This window comes from Phocoena sinus, chromosome 9 (genome assembly GCF_008692025.1).
Source record: "Phocoena sinus isolate mPhoSin1 chromosome 9, mPhoSin1.pri, whole genome shotgun sequence".
Lineage (NCBI taxonomy): Eukaryota > Metazoa > Chordata > Mammalia > Artiodactyla > Phocoenidae > Phocoena > Phocoena sinus.
In genome coordinates, this window is record NC_045771.1 from 90,932,401 (window position 1) to 90,948,411 (window position 16,011).

The following is a 16,011-nucleotide window of genomic DNA, read 5'->3' on the forward strand; positions in this document are numbered from 1 at the left end:
AGGACTGTGCCATAACCATCCAGTATGTGAGGAGGACAGGAAAAGGGGATGAGAGCCACTGTCCTGTGACACACAATATGTCATTTAGCCCCTGTTGGACATTTAATGAGAACCTTTATTGGCAGAAAATGCTCTACAAGCAGTAGAGCACTGTGGTTATATGCACAGACCACCTGGAATCAAATCCCACTTTGAGTCCTAGTTTCTTCATTTTTAAAGTGTCAGTAAGACTACCTCAGGGACTTGCTGAGAGGATTAAATGAGGTAAAACACTTTATCTGGCAGAAAGCAACTCTGAACTTTATACAAAAACTGGTACCCAGTGGTAAATTGCCTTCAAGAAAGAGAAAGGAAGAGAAAAAAATATAATCTGAAAGGAGAATTTATATGTTTTAAAAATGGACCCCCTAGTTCTACATAATGAAAATGTACAATGAGGCAGTTTTGGATGACTTTTTCTGACAACTCTAGGCTGTCATTCCCATGACACCTCTCCTCCAGCCCCAGGCAAAGCCCAGCATCTAATTTGCATAGGAATGCAATAAATATTTGTTTATTTGGATTGAATTCAATTCTAATGCATCAGATTCCCTTCAGATGATTCTTCCCATTCCTCGTCTTTAGGGTATGTCCTGTTGTTTTAAGATTATGACAGAATCAACTACCATTTTGACCAACTTTCTTAAGATATTAATTAGTCCCTTTTCCAGGCCAGTAACATATTTCTCTTCAAATCCCATTGGCAGATTTGATGTTGTGGAAGGGCCTGTGTCTGGGGTGTTTCATTAGCCACTTGAACCTTTACTGCAACTCTTATTTTTCCTTTCCCTATGATTAAAAATATATACACACTTGTGTATGTGTGGCTGTGTATGTGTGTGATGTTTCTAACTCTGAAAAATAAAAGAGGCAAGGGCAGGGGCAGATCTACAGTTTGCAGTGGAGGGGGGTTACTAGATAAAATTTGTAGAGATCTCTGTAAGAAAAATAATATAAAATTACCAAAGCAAAATTAGGTTTGAACATGAGAATTTCTTCGGAATAAGAACAGAAATGACAACAAATTGCTAGAGACTTGGAGACCCAGATCCCTTTCTTCTAAGGGACTCCTTAACTCCATATAAATGTGCCTCTAGGGAAGAAATAGGAGGGCAAAGTTAATGTAATCAACATGCTGAAAACTTTTTCAGAATCTAACGGAACATGCATCACAATCACGTTTTTATTTCATGGTAAGTATATTAGTTTCCTATTGCTGCCATAACACATTACCACAAATGTGACTCACAACAACACAAATGTGTTCTCTTACAATTCTGGAGGTTAGAAGTCTGAAATGAGTGTGATGGGGCTAAAATCCGAGTGTTGGCAGGGCTTGTTTCTTCCGGAGGTCCTAGAGGAGGGTCTGTTTCCCCACCTTTTCCAGCTCTGCATTCCTCTGGCTGCATTGTATCCTCAGAGCCAGCAATGGCCAGTGGAGTCTTTCTCATCACACTCTGACATTGGTCTTCTGCTTCCCTCTTTCACATTAAGGACCCTTGTGATTACATTGTGTCCACCCAGAGAAGCCAGGATAATCTCTTTATCTTAAAGACGATTGATTTGCTACCATTGCTTTTGATATTTAATTCCACCTGCTACCTTAATTCCTCTTTGCCACGTGAGTTAACACACTTAACAGGAACTTCCCTGGTGGTCTAGTGGTAACAACTAAGAGTTCACAGCTAGGACCCGGTACAGCCAAAATAAATAAATAAATATTTTTAAAAACACTTAACAGTTTCTGGGGATTAGAATATGGTCACCTTTGGGGAGACCATTGTTCCGTCTACCACAGTGAAGAAGCTACTTGAATGCCAAGTACTTTTGAAAATGCTTTTTGCAATCGGATTCCTATAACATTTTATTGGTTCTCCGTTTGGAGAATTTGCAGGGTGGGGCGGTAATAGAGGGAATTTTATTTTATTTAAAGTGAAGTATAGGTGATTTACAATGTTGTGTTACTTAGAGGTGGGTACAGCAAAGTGATTCAATTATACATACATATCTATTTTTTTCCAGATTCTTTTCCCTTAGAGGTCATTACAAAATACTGAATATAGTCCCTGGAGAATTTTTATTTTTAATAGTCCATCTGTGAGGGAATCCAAAGCATGACTGTACATTTCAGAACTGAAAGGCAGCAGGTATTCCAAGCTGAGCATGCCCAAAGCCTGCTGCCTGTGGTTTTTCCAAATGAAGGCAGCTGCAAAACTCTGCCAACACTTAAAGATATCAGATGTAGGATTTTCACCCAAAGAAAACAAAATTGCAAAAAGATAGCTGATTGAACACACCTTTTTACTCTCTCCTAAATTGCACTAAAACTAAAGGGAGTTTTTAAAGGCATAAACCTATAAGGATAAAGTGAGTATGAGAAGAAACAGCACCAAAGTTCTAGAAGCTGCAAAGCAGGTGAACAAGTGGTACTGACTTGGTGGAACTGAGGAAGAATGAATTCTACTTCCTCCAGGAAGGGCAAGTCAAGAACAAAGTCCATTTAAAGGACCAAATAACTGAGGCTCCGGAAGTGGTGGCACCAGCTACTTCCGGCAAAGGAGTGCGGAAATGAGGCGGCTTGGTTGAAATGCTGTTTGAAAAGCAGATCCCTAGATGCCCCTGTCTTCCTGCAGTGCTCGGTGACCGCCTTCCCTCACCCTAGCAGCGACAGTTCATCTCTCTGAAGAGCTGGTAAAGCAGGTCTTTTTCCGGAACAGAAAACAGGTGAGTTAAGTAAATGACTAATTACAGAACTTCTTCCTCAACCCACCATGACGGCAGCCAGTCCCTCATTTCCAGGCAGAAGACCAAACAAGTCTTCTTCTAGGCGGGGATCTCTCAGACCCAAGAGAAAAGACCTTCTGACACAGCCATGGGTGTTGAAATCAGGAGTTCCCGGCCAGCTCTCCTTACAGGACACCTCACCCTCTCACCCAGAGCTTCCAGGCAGCTCTTGAGGTCCCCTCCTTTTAAATACAAGCAGGCAGTCAAGCCTGAGGAGACCTGAGAAAAAGTTCTAATATGAAAAAATAGAGACCAAAAAACAAACTGGAAAAAAAAGAATGTAGAGAAAACAAAGTGTGCTGGAGGAGGAAAAGTACAGTGAAAAATGACAACTCTTAATGTCTTCAGAGAAACCGTGGATTCTTATTTCAACACACCCATGAAATCAGAACTGGAAGCTATAAAAAAAATTTTTTTCAGAAAACAAAAATGAGCCCTTAGGAAAAACTAGAAGGAGGGCCCAATCAAATCCCCAGCACAGTGTCTGAAAATAAACTCACATAAATTACCTGGGTTCAAAGAGAAGATTCTCGAGGTTTCCAGTGAGAAAGCACAACACAAAGGTGAAGGGAATCTGAATGAGTTCAGATTTCTCAAAAGGAAATCTGAAAGGTGGAAGACAATGGAACAAGGCTTTCAAAAGTCTGAGAGGAAATTATTTCCAACCCGGAATTGTGTACTCAATCAAGTTATAAATCAAGTATGAGGGAAGAATAAAGACATTTTCAGGCTCGCAAGTTCTCAAAACTTTTACCTGCCACACACACCTCCTCAGGGAGCTGCAGGTAGAGGATGTGTTCCACCTAAAGGATGAGTAAACGGAGAAGGAGGAAGCCAGGAGCCAGGAAAATGGAGATCCGCGTGGGCAGAGACAGAGGGGGACCAACAGGAGGATGGTAAAGGGAGATTCTTAGCCGCGAAGCGGCTCAGACCACTCTGGGAGAGGCTTTTACAAGAAGACAAGACGTAGCTGGGCTTCCCTGGTGGCGCAGTGGTTGAGAGTCCGCCTGCCGATGCAGGGGACATGGGTTCGTGCCCCGGTCCGCGAAGATCCCACATGCCGCGGAGCGGCTGGGCCCGTGAACCATGGCCACTGAGCCTGCGCGTCTGGAGCCTGTGCTCCGCAATGGGAGAGGCCACAACAGTGAGAGGCCCGCGTACCGCAAAAACAAAAACAAACAAAAAAACCAAGAAGACGTAGCTAATCACATTCCTCACGTGAATGAACTGGACATAAGGAACATATGGAAAAGAGATTTCGATTATGCTGGAGGAAGGTTTGAGGTTACATAGAGATAAGTTTAAGTGGTCATGGGAAACTAAGCAAATAACACAAGAGAAAAAACCCAAAAAACCCCCAAGACAATCAAAACTCAAAAGAACATGAAAAAAAAAAAGCCCAGGAAATTAAAAAGTAATAGCTGCTTACCATACAGCTCCATTCTGAATAGAAAACAGAACTATAACAATGGGAATCCTCACTCTTAATCTAACCAAAATTCGGCCCCTGGATTGGGAGATGGAGAAAGGGGGAGTGTGTATGGTTTGGCAGCGGTGGGGACACAGGAAAGAGAGTTAAACTCTCACCTCACAGAGTGAGAAAACTGAAAACAAAAAACAAAAAACCCAAAATGCATGAATATTATTTAGAGATATGGAAATACCTATCAAAGAATCAGCTAAAGGATTTAAAAGTGGTTGTCTCTGGGAAGGGGAAGCTGGGGGAAGGGGCTGCTGTTCTTATTCACCCTTGTAGAAGTAGTCGATTCCTGAAACCATAACATTGATAAAATTAAAATTTTTAAAAATTTTAAAGAAAACAACATTGCTAAGTTAAGAATCGATTTCACTTTTCTGGAAGTACTGTTCAGGTGAATGAGAGGTTTATAATACATTATGAGCCCTTTGGGATTGACATACGCCCACTACTATATATAAAATACATAACTAATAAGGACGTACTGTATAGCGCAAGGAACTCTACTCAGTACTCTGTAATGACCTATATGGGAATAGAATCTAAAAAAGAGTGGATATATGTATATAACTGTTTCACTTTGCTGCACAGCAGAAACTATACAACACTGTAAATCAAATGTACTCCAATAAAAATTAATTTAAAGAAAGAATAATACATTACGAGCTCTTTGGAAGAAAGAAAGCCTTATTTAGATTTCTTTATATTGGTCCTCAGCCCGTATTAGCATCTCCATTTGTTCCTAGTGTAATTAGGTTAACATTACATTAGCATATGACTTTGCCTTTTCCAGAACTCTAATTAAGATTTTAAAGAAGATGTATACCAGTGGGAATCTCTCATTCACCCTCGGTTAAACACCTTTCCTATTTGATTATAATTCCACTTACTAATTCCTTCTGGCTTTTGTCTTCCAAACAATTTTTGATTTTTATTACATGAAGGCAGTTTGAACTGATCCAGCAAATGGTTTACAAGGTCCAGGTGTAAAGTAAATTGGCAACCTAAATAGAAAAGAAGACAGCCATTGGGTAGAAAACGGTGACCAGTGTTACCTCTGCTGATCTGCTTATTAAAAGGACAGTGCTATGAATTTTTTCCCAATTTATTTTAAGTATTTTTTTTAGGCACCAAATCTACACTGAGCATTATGATAATAATAACAGCCAACGCTGGGTGAGTACTCACCATATGCTGAGTTCTCATTGCTTTACCCACTCTTCATTTAATTATTGCAGGAATACTATGAAGTAAATAGTTTTATTATCCCCAGTTTGCAGACAAGGAAAATGAGTCTTGGAGAGGTTAAGTATATCTACTGAATTTCTCAGGGAATGGCAGAGCAGGGTCTCAAACCCAGACCCCATTCTCTGAATCAGTGCTGTGTGTCCCCTCCAGCATGAGCACCATGGAGGGGACCATAAAACAACAGAGGAAAGAGAAAGGAATGAACTATCGTGGTCCAGAAAGTTCTCTTGTATTTAACCATCACAACAATGTGATGAACGATTATTACTTCCACATGCTTGTGAGACAGGTTAGGAAACTTCCCAGAGTCATAGAGATAAGGTTCAGCCCTCAAGAAACTTATTTTTATTGGGAGTTAACACAAACACAGAAGGAATTGGCACAACTACAGATGATGTCAAATGTGTGGTAGAAATAAAAATACAGTGAGATCTCCAAGAAGGAGTGTTCAATCCAAGGGAGAGGCTGAGAGACTTCCTAGAGCAAGTTGATGAGCGAAAGCTTGATGTGTCGATTTCAGATAGACAGAGAGAAGGGTTGAACAGCATTGTTCTTTTCTCTGCTTGCAGTTTTACTCTTTTTGTAAATGTTCATTATTTTACAAGATACTGGCTTTGGTGTTGACGAAAACTCACTTCCAGATTCCTTTCTTTTTATAGGAATTTCAAAGCAGAGACAAATGCCTAGGCTTAGAAGATGATAAGAAGCAGGAGTGGAATAAATTTAAAAATTAAAAAAAAGAAGCATGATCGGATGAGTAGAATATGGAAACTCAAGAGGAGGGAGGTTGTTCTCTTAAGGTTAGAATAAAAGGAGGGAAGGGATAAATGCTGGGAAATGAAAAGAGGGAAGAAAAGAAAATTCCGAGTATAGGAAAAAAAAGTGCAGTTCTCTGAGGGAAATCTATCTTGAGACAGGATTTGGATTCAAAGCCTTCGTGGCCCAGACCACTGACCTGTATGCTCTTGGAGAGATTTTTCATAAATAAGATGCTGCCACTTTTTTTAAAAAGAATTTCAAAGGTGTATGGGAGAAGAAAGCTTTCTCTCAGCCAAGATCTGTGCAGTTCCTCCAGACCCGTGGCACATCCTCTCAATCTAGGGAAGTATTGCCACTGCTTAACATTTGGGATGAAGCCAACAGTGACGTTCAGCAAATATGGGTTTCATCTACTCGAAAATAATTGCCTTTACATCTTGTGACATCTTCCATGGACTCTGCAGTGAAAATCAATTATAATCCCTTTTGGTGGGAGAAACTAAATTAGAAAGAAAAGTGATCAGAAACAGAAGGCAGCTTGACGCTTGTGATGCCAAGTTTGCTCAACGTGTGATTCAAAAGCCGTGGGTAAGTTTTTCTGGCCATTCTCCCAATTAACAACCTTTAGCTTACTTAAAAGCCAAAATCCGTGACTCAAAAGAGTGTGCTAGGAAGAAATTTTTGACAGATAAAATTAGCTATTCCTGGCAACATCAAATAACATATACATACACTCATGTACCTTTTTTTGAAATGAAGCTCAAAATATACCAAGATCTAACTGAAACTGCTCCCCAAGGCTCCAAAACTCAATTATAAGACCTGACGTTTATCACGTGCTCACTATGTGCCAAGCACTGCATTTAATTCTCACACTAACATTATGAATTAGGTAATATTCTCACATAACATTATTTTTTAAACTATGAGATTCAATCAAGGGGAAGCTAAATAACTGTCCAACGTCACAAAGGTAGAAAACGACAGAGTCAGGGATGAAACTCAGACAATCTGACTCCACTACACTCTGGATAAAGTCCTTACCTTCCGGGAGTTTAGAGTCTAATAGTGAATTCAGATAAGTACCCTTCAGTGTGGTAAGACTGCTAAGGACCCATGAAGGAAGAACATCTAACCTTGCTTTTGGCTCTTAGGGAAGGATCCATGAAAGGGACAGCTAAACCAAGGCAGGAGCTAGGAATGGCCAAAGGGGGAAGGAATTCCAAGCAGAGGAAGAAGCAGGCCTCTAAGCCCAGAGATAAAAGAGAGCTCAGTACCCTGGGTGTATAAAAGGAGAGGGCTAATGGCAATGGAGAGTCATTTTAGAAGACTTTAGCTAAGGATGGACCTGACTGGATTTGCATTTCTAAAACTGTTTTTGGCTGGTTTGGAGAATGACTTTTGAGAAGAGCAAGAAGAGAAACAGGGAGACCTGATAGGAGGCTATTGCCTTGGGGGGTAATCCTGGCCTAAGCCCAGGCAGTAGCAGTGGAGATAGAGAGAAGCAGAGGAGCTGGAGAGTAATTCAAAAAGTAGACTTGATGGGGACTTCCCTGGTGGTCCAGTTGTTAAGAATCAGTCTTGCAATGCAGGGAACACTGGTTCAATCCCTGGTTGGGGAGCTAAGATCCCACATGTCGCAGGGCAACTCATGAGCCCTCATGCTTTGGAGCCCTCACCTCACAACTAGAGAGAAGCCCGTGCGCCGCAATGAAAGATCCCACGTGCTGCAACTAAGACCTGACTCAGCCAAAAATAATAAATGTTTTTTTTAAAAAAGGTAGACTTGACAGTAGAATGACATCAAAAGTAACAAAGAAGAAGGAATCCAGGATGTCTCCTAGGTTTCTTCTTTGGGCAGCTGGATGGATGAGATGCCATTCACCAAGATGGAAGATGCTGAAAGAGGAACAGGTTCAAGAATGAGGTTGAAAGAGGATAATTAATTCCATTTTGACTGCATGGAGGTCCTCATGCAACATATGGATAAAAAGGGGATCATTCTTTACTTTACAAAAGAAAAACTCACATAAGTTATTTTAATCACCTAGTTCTAATATATTTTTAAAAGCTTGATTCACAAAATTTTGATTATACAGACCCTTCCAATAGAACTTTTTTTTGCATCTAGTAATCCACAACTATTAAGGTAGACATATACACAATTTATCTTATCACTAGGAAACTTCAAGCATATTATTATTATTATTATTTGGCCACACCGCATGGTTTGTGGGATCTTAGTTCCCCAACCAGGGATTGAACCCATGACCCCTGCAATAGAAGAGTGGAGTCCTAACCACTGGACCACCAGGGAATTACCGTATTATGTCTTTTTAAATGACTGAAAAACTTAAAATATGGACCTAGCGAAAAAGAAAATAAACTCATCATGCAAAATACTGTACAATAAAAGTAAATCTCTTCATTAGTATGAACTTACATTAGCTTAACAGAGATACAGATGGTTTCATATAAAAATACTATATATGTTTATATACATAATGTATTTCATAATGTTATTTCATAATATACACACATATATTTCTTTGTTATGTCAGCTGAGAGGGCCTATAAGCAACGGCATTACAGTAGCAAAGAGCACACCTACTGGCCTGCATCTTGGTTTCTAACACCATATCCCAATAAAAGGAACCAGGGTTCCTTGGAGAAATGGCTGATTTCAGGACTGACACAGAAAATATATAAGATAAGCCTGGAACATCTTGTAGTGCCAGAAAGTAAGGGAACGCTCCAAAAACAAAAAACAAAACCACCCTACATTGATGGGGCATTTCAAAGGGGCACAGGAGCCAATTGAAAGAGCTCCCAATGTCCAAGCTAGAACAATGTGATCAACAAAATAAAGTAGTATCGGGTTATAATGCAAAGTATAAAATGAGTACTCATGATTCCATAGTGCCCTAAAGAAATGATTGAATAAATGAATAAATGGGGAAGGGAGAAGACAAATCTCCCTTGCAGAAGAATTCCAAGAAATTTATGTAGATACCCTGTCCTCAAGGAGGTGGAGTTTAACTTCCTTCTCCTTAAGTGTGGGCTTCATGCAGTGAATTTTTTCAAAGAGTACAGCATAGAAAGGGGGGTGGGGATGAGGGAGAGTCACTTTATAGTGAAGAAACCTAAAAAACCCTACCTCAGCCAGGTGCTCAAAGTCAATATCAACAATAAGTCATGTTGATACTATGTATCCTTGATATGTAATGAAAATGACTCTTTGCCTCTGTGGTTTTCCTCCCCCCAAAAACATATCACCAGTCAAAGTATGAGAAAAAACAGACAAATTCCAACAGAGGGGCATCCTACAAAATACTTGGCCAATGACTGGCCAAGTTTTGGTGACTGTCAAGGTCACCAAAAACAAGGGAAGTCTGGGAAACCATCACAACCAAGAGTATTACCAAAGGGAACTTGGGTTCACTTGCTGTGCAACAAAGCCAATCTCCTGACACCAGGTTGTAGTGAAGGAAAGTATAGCATTTATTTGCAGGGTACCAAGCAAGGAGAATGGGTGGTTTGTGCTCAAAAGACCCAAATTCCCCACGGGAAGGTTTTTTTTTTAAATCAACATTTGGCTAGAGAGATGTGGGGTGCATGACTTTCTTCTGATTGGTTGGTGGTGAGGTAACACGAAGGTGTTTCAGGAATCTTAATCATCAACTTTATGGTTCAAACCAGTCTGGGGTCCCCATGTAGTCACCATTCTTCACCTGGGGGGTGGGTGGAGTTGGAGGGTAGTCTTAGTTTCTGCATGACAGCTCAAAGATGTGCATTAAATTGTTGTGCATATCCCTTGAGGAGGATCTAGGACTCTGTTTTATCCTTGAACTATTGTTTCTTGCCTACTTTTTCTTTCTTTCTGTATTCCCTCCCTTCCCTAAGTAGTAGCTGCTTGAGTCTGCTCTTTGGAACTCAGGGAAGGCCTAGGAGACCAAAGTCTTAATCTACAAAGAAGAAATGGGGGACACAGAGGGGCTTTTTGTACCTGGGAGGGCCCCACAGTGTCCTGCTTTGTTTCAAGAGGAGCTTAAGGAAACATGACGACTAAATGTAATGTAGTATCCTGGAATAGAAAAAAGGTATTAGGTAAAAACTAAGGAAATCTGAACAAACTATTGACTTTAGTTAATAATAACGTATCAATATTGGCTTCTCTTTTTTTGTTTGTTTTTTTTTAAGTTTTATTTTTTGGCCACACCGCAGGGCATGTAGGATCTTAGTTCCCTGACCAAGGATCTAACCTGTGCCCCCTGCATTGGAAGCATGGAGTCTTAACCACTGGACCACCAGGAAGTCCCTATATTGGCTTTTTAATTGTGGCAAATATATCATACAAATTTAAGATGTTAATATGGGAGCTCTTCATATTATCTTCTCAAATTTTCTGTAAATCTAAAACTGCGGTGGGACTTCTCTGGTGGTCCAGTGATTAACACTCTGCGCTTCCACTGCAGGGGACACAGGTTTGATGCCTGGTGGGGAAGTTCTGCCTGCCTTGTGGTGCGGCCAAAAATAATAATAAATAAAATAAAATAAAATAGCTCTAAAAATAAAGTATATTTTTTAAAAAGTCCCTTGAGGGAATTCTCTGGTGGTCCAGTGTTTAGGACTCAGCACTGCCAGGGCCCAGACTCGATCCCTGGTCTGGAAACTAAGATCCCACAAGCCAAGCGATAAGACCAAAAATAAAATAAAATAAAATCCCTTTCTTCCGTCAGAACCTAGTGTCTTGTGAATTTATCCAGAAATACTCTATGCCTCTATGTAGAGAGTCTCCACTGTCCCCTTCCTGTCCACTCTGCAGCTTTCTCTACTCTGCTCTGTGCCCTGAATACTAACCTTACAGGTAATGCCAACAGGCTTCTTAGCCCTCTGGCTTCTTCCAGTAGATCTTTGGCAATGGAGGAAGGGAGGGTGGGAAAATACTTACCAGCAGGACATCAGATGGGAGGCGGGGGAGAAGTAGAGGTACTTATTCCCCCAGTTCCTTCCTCCTTGGGCTTGGAAATAGCAGTCCCCATTCCTGTACTGAAGGCCCAGGTACTGTCTGGAAGCCCTCTCCAACCACACACTGGGTCCTGGTACCAGCTCCCTCCCCCCACCCCCTTAGGCTAGGACTGATGACTGCTCTTTTCTCGGGACCTTTGACACCTCCCTTCAGCCAGCCCCAAGGGGCTTCACCAAACCTTATTGGTTTTCCTTGAGCCTGCCGCACTTTTGTAAACAGTGCCTTCATTAACTCTATCTCAATGTGTTATCTCTCTACCTAGGACTCTGATTAAGATCATATGCAAATATATATCCCCTTCATTTATGCAAATATGAGCATACTCTACACATTTTTTTGCACCTTGTCTTTTTTCATCTATCATACACTATGGGTTTCTTTCCATGTCCATATACATTGATCTACTTTGTTAGTATCCCATGGTATCCCATTGTCTGTGTATATCATACTTCTAAATATTATATCAAAAGAGGAGAATTAGAAGCTGAAACTTAGCAGAGGGAACATGAAGCCTGGGCTGGGGCACTAAGACACAAGTAGAAATTCTATGCTATGGTTGGGGGGAGATGAGGGGTTGTTACTAAAGCCCCGGGTACTCTCACAGAAGTTACGAGAGTGGGCTTAGGAGTCAAATTGCTTGGGTTCAGATTCCGGCTCAGCCAGACTGTGTGACCCTGGGCAAATTACTTAACCTATCTGTGTGTATCTCCTCATCCATATAATGGGAATAAGAATATCCACTGCAAGGTAATACTTATGCTCAAAAGCAGTTGAGTTTTCAAATCGGACCGCCCTGGGCAATATGGCACATCCAGTGGAAAAAAAATGCCATGAGTCTCCCTCTTGGTCTCTCTCCCTGTCCCAGTCCTTTGATTCTTTCTCTTCAGCCTCCCTCAGCTTCATCCTTCCCTCTTTTCTCTCTCCTCATCAACCAATCTGACCCTTGATAGGCTTTCTCTCTGTTGATATTTAAGATTCATTTTTAAATGAAGAATTTGACAGTAGATTCTAGGATTAATTGTGTTGCTACTAATTTGTAGTTCAATAGAGGTGGTATGAACAAATTTTAAAAAGCACATTCTTTTTTTGGCCGCACGGCTTGTGGGATCTTAGTTCCCTGACCAGGGATCGAACCCGTGCCCCCTGCAGTGGAAGCATGGAGTCCTAACCACTGGACAACCAGGGAATTCCCCAAAAGCGTATTGTTTATAAAGCAAAGTAGCTGTCAGCCAGCCCTCGCAAAGGAAAAATAAATGGCCTCAGATGATATGCGGTTGTTTTCCACCAAAAGGATCTAGTGTAATTGCCTGGATCAATTTCTGCTCAGATCTACAGGAGTTACCTTGACTACTTATACTGAGTATAAGGCACTACCAGTACCAAAAAAAGTAAAATTATTAATCACACATGCAATAATTAGAAACAAGAGGATACATTTTAAATGATTAGATTTTTTTCCTTTACTTGACATGTGTCATTAAAAAACATAGCTACCAAAAACATTTTATTCAGAGACTAGTTCTCCAAAGCATTCAAAGTATTTTAGATTTTTTTTTCCTCTCCACCTGAGCTCAAGGATTATCTGCATTTTATAGAGGAAGAAAGTCTCCTCCCGCTCCTCCAGTGACCTCTCAGGGACTGTGTACTGGCCAGGTTTTATCTGTCCATCCTCTCCCCTAAATGTCAGGTTGTAATTGCCACATGCTGCTGAGGTCTCTCCATCTGGTATCTCCAGATCTGCCTTATCTGGATTTCAACCACACTGCCTTCCTTTCAGTTTTTGAAGCACATCAAACTCCTTCCTGACTCAGGGTTTTTGCATTTGCTGTTCCCTCTTCCAGAAGGCCAGTCTCCTTCTCACAGATTTCTCTTACAATGTCAGCTCCTTGGAAAGAGGGAGGTCTTCCCTGACCACCCTATTTAAAGCCTTCCTCCCTCTCTCCCTGCTGTTGTTGCCCTCCCCCTCCCCCCCCCCGCCCCCGGTGATTCTACCTGACATCATTCTGTTTCTCAGTTTATCATCACAGGATATTATCTGATTTATTTATTTGTGTATATCACTGCCCCCCACTAGACTATAAGTCCTTTTGTAACTGATCAGGACCCTATGGGACCTTCCCAGAACAGACACCCCCCACGCACACCTATGTCCTCTGCCTGCCTTTTGTCTGTAGAAAAACTTTAATCAAAGAATAAATTTAATCAGAGAAGTGAGAAAATGCAGAAAGAAAGAACAGTCATACAAGACAAAATAATAATAGGTTAGCCATTAAACAAAGTCAAGGACCTTTAGTTCCTCCTCAAGGACTATAGATAATATTCTGAGGCACGTCCTTTGAGCTGATACCGAAACCCCCACCAGGCAGAAGAAGTTAACTGTATGCTGCCCACAAGCACATAGACCTCAGACCCGTTGGAACCAGAAGGTTGATGGTGTCAACTCACCACCAACCAATCAGAAGAATGTCCATAAGGTGATCACATACCCCACAATGCCCCTCCCTTACCCTCTTTCTAAAATGCTTTCTCTGAAAGCCTTCAGGGAGTTCAGGCCTTTTTAGCTCTAGCTGCCTGGACTCCTTGCTTTGTGCCCTGCAATAAACACTGCACTTCCCTTCACCACAACCCGCATCAGAAGATTGGCTTTACTGTGAGCAGGTGAGCTGACCCAAGTTTGGTTCGATAACACTTAGATGGCAGGAACTTTGTCAGACTTGTTCAATGCTGTAACCCCAAGACTTAAGATGGTGTCTGACACAAGTAGGGGGCTCAATAAGTACTCACCGAATAAATAAATAAATATATTGATGTACATATGGATGAACGAATGGATGGAATACTTAAACATCCAACTCAGGGGACTTCCCTGGTGGTCCAGTGGCTAAAACTCTGTACTCCCAATGCAGTGGCCCCAGGTTTGATCCCTGGTCAGGGAACTAGATCCCACATGAGGCAAAGATGATCGCACATGTTGCAACTAAGACCCGGCACAGCCAGATAAATAAATAAATGTTAAACAAAACAAAACAAAAACATCCAACTCAGGATAACATAGCACATCAGTGTTTACTTGAAACATCTCTCAAGTTTCCCTTTTCTCCCTCTATTGACAAACCATGTTAATGGAATAGGTGTGCAAAGAAAACTTTAAAAGTTAAATACATCAGATAAAGAAGCTGTTGTATATGTATATAAAATGGAATATTAGCCATAAAAGGAATAAAATAATGCCATTTGCAGCAACATGGATGGACCTAGAGATTACCATACTAAGTGAAGTAAGTCAGAGAAAGACAAATATATATCACTTATATGTGAAATCTAAAATATGATACAAATGAACTTATTTACAAAACAGAAATAGGCTCACAGACATAGAAGACAAACTTATGGTTACCAAAGGGGAAAAGGTAGGGAGAGGGATAAATTAGGAGTTTGGGATTAACATATACACAGCATTATATATAAAATAGATAACCAACAAGGGCCTGCTATATAGCACAGGGAGCTATATTCAATATTTGGAACAACCTATATGGGAAAAGAATCTGAAAAAGTACATATATATATATATATATATATATATATATATATATATATATATAACTGAATCACCTTGCTGTATACCTGAAACTAACACAGCATTGTAAATCAACTATACTTCAATTTTTAAAAAAAAGACCTTAAAAATTTTTTTAAAGTTAAATACATTTAAGTAATAAGATAGTTGGGTGGGCCCTCAAATTACAATTTGCCTTTAAAAAGTGCCATTATTTCATTTATCTCATGAGAGATAATTTTACTAAGACAATATCAAATTTGGATTTATATTAAAGAATGTGGTTTTTCCTCTACTATCTGAAACATTTACTGAATTATACTATATAAAAATGAATATTAATTGACACTGAAAGTTGCCTGAAATTGGAATGGACTGCCACACATGTTTGGAAAGAATTCTTTTGTTTAGTGATTTTCTTAAAAAAGAATAAATTCTCATCTTTTAAAACAAGTTTCATTCCTCAAGAGGCAATGATTTCTCAAGATCCCATCATTAAATGATAAAGCAATCAATAATTTGACAAGTATTTCTCCAGTATCTATTACATTGTCATAATTTGCCAAGGTATTGTGTAGAGTTGCAAAACAAGACTAGCGTTATACTCTTACTTGCTTGAAATATATACATTTGTGTGCATAGAAAAAAAAAACAAGAAGGAAATAAGCAAAAAGCTTAGCAGAGATTATGTGGGTGATAAGAAATGATTGCTATTTTCAATTTTAATATATTTTCCAACTTGTTCACTACAGACATATTTAATTTTTTAATACCATAAGAGACATATAACATATTATTTCTGTCTTTAAGGAGCAGATCTTATATCTGGAGAGGGGGGAAAAACAATAGAGTACAAAACTGTATGCTTACTGAAAATAAGCCAAATCAGTTTTCAGAGGAGAGATCAGAAAAAGAGAAAGTTAAAGTTATCTTTTTGTTTAAATATGGCAGAAACTTAGCATCTCTTGTCTTGAGAAAATTAACAAACATAATAAAAATAAAGCTCACAGATCAGAGTTGAAATTCCCAGGGAAAATGACTTTCCCTGGCAACTGGTTTTTCACCAATGTCAATGTGAAAAGTAGACAGTGTTTCTGTTTGAAATGTTAACAGTGA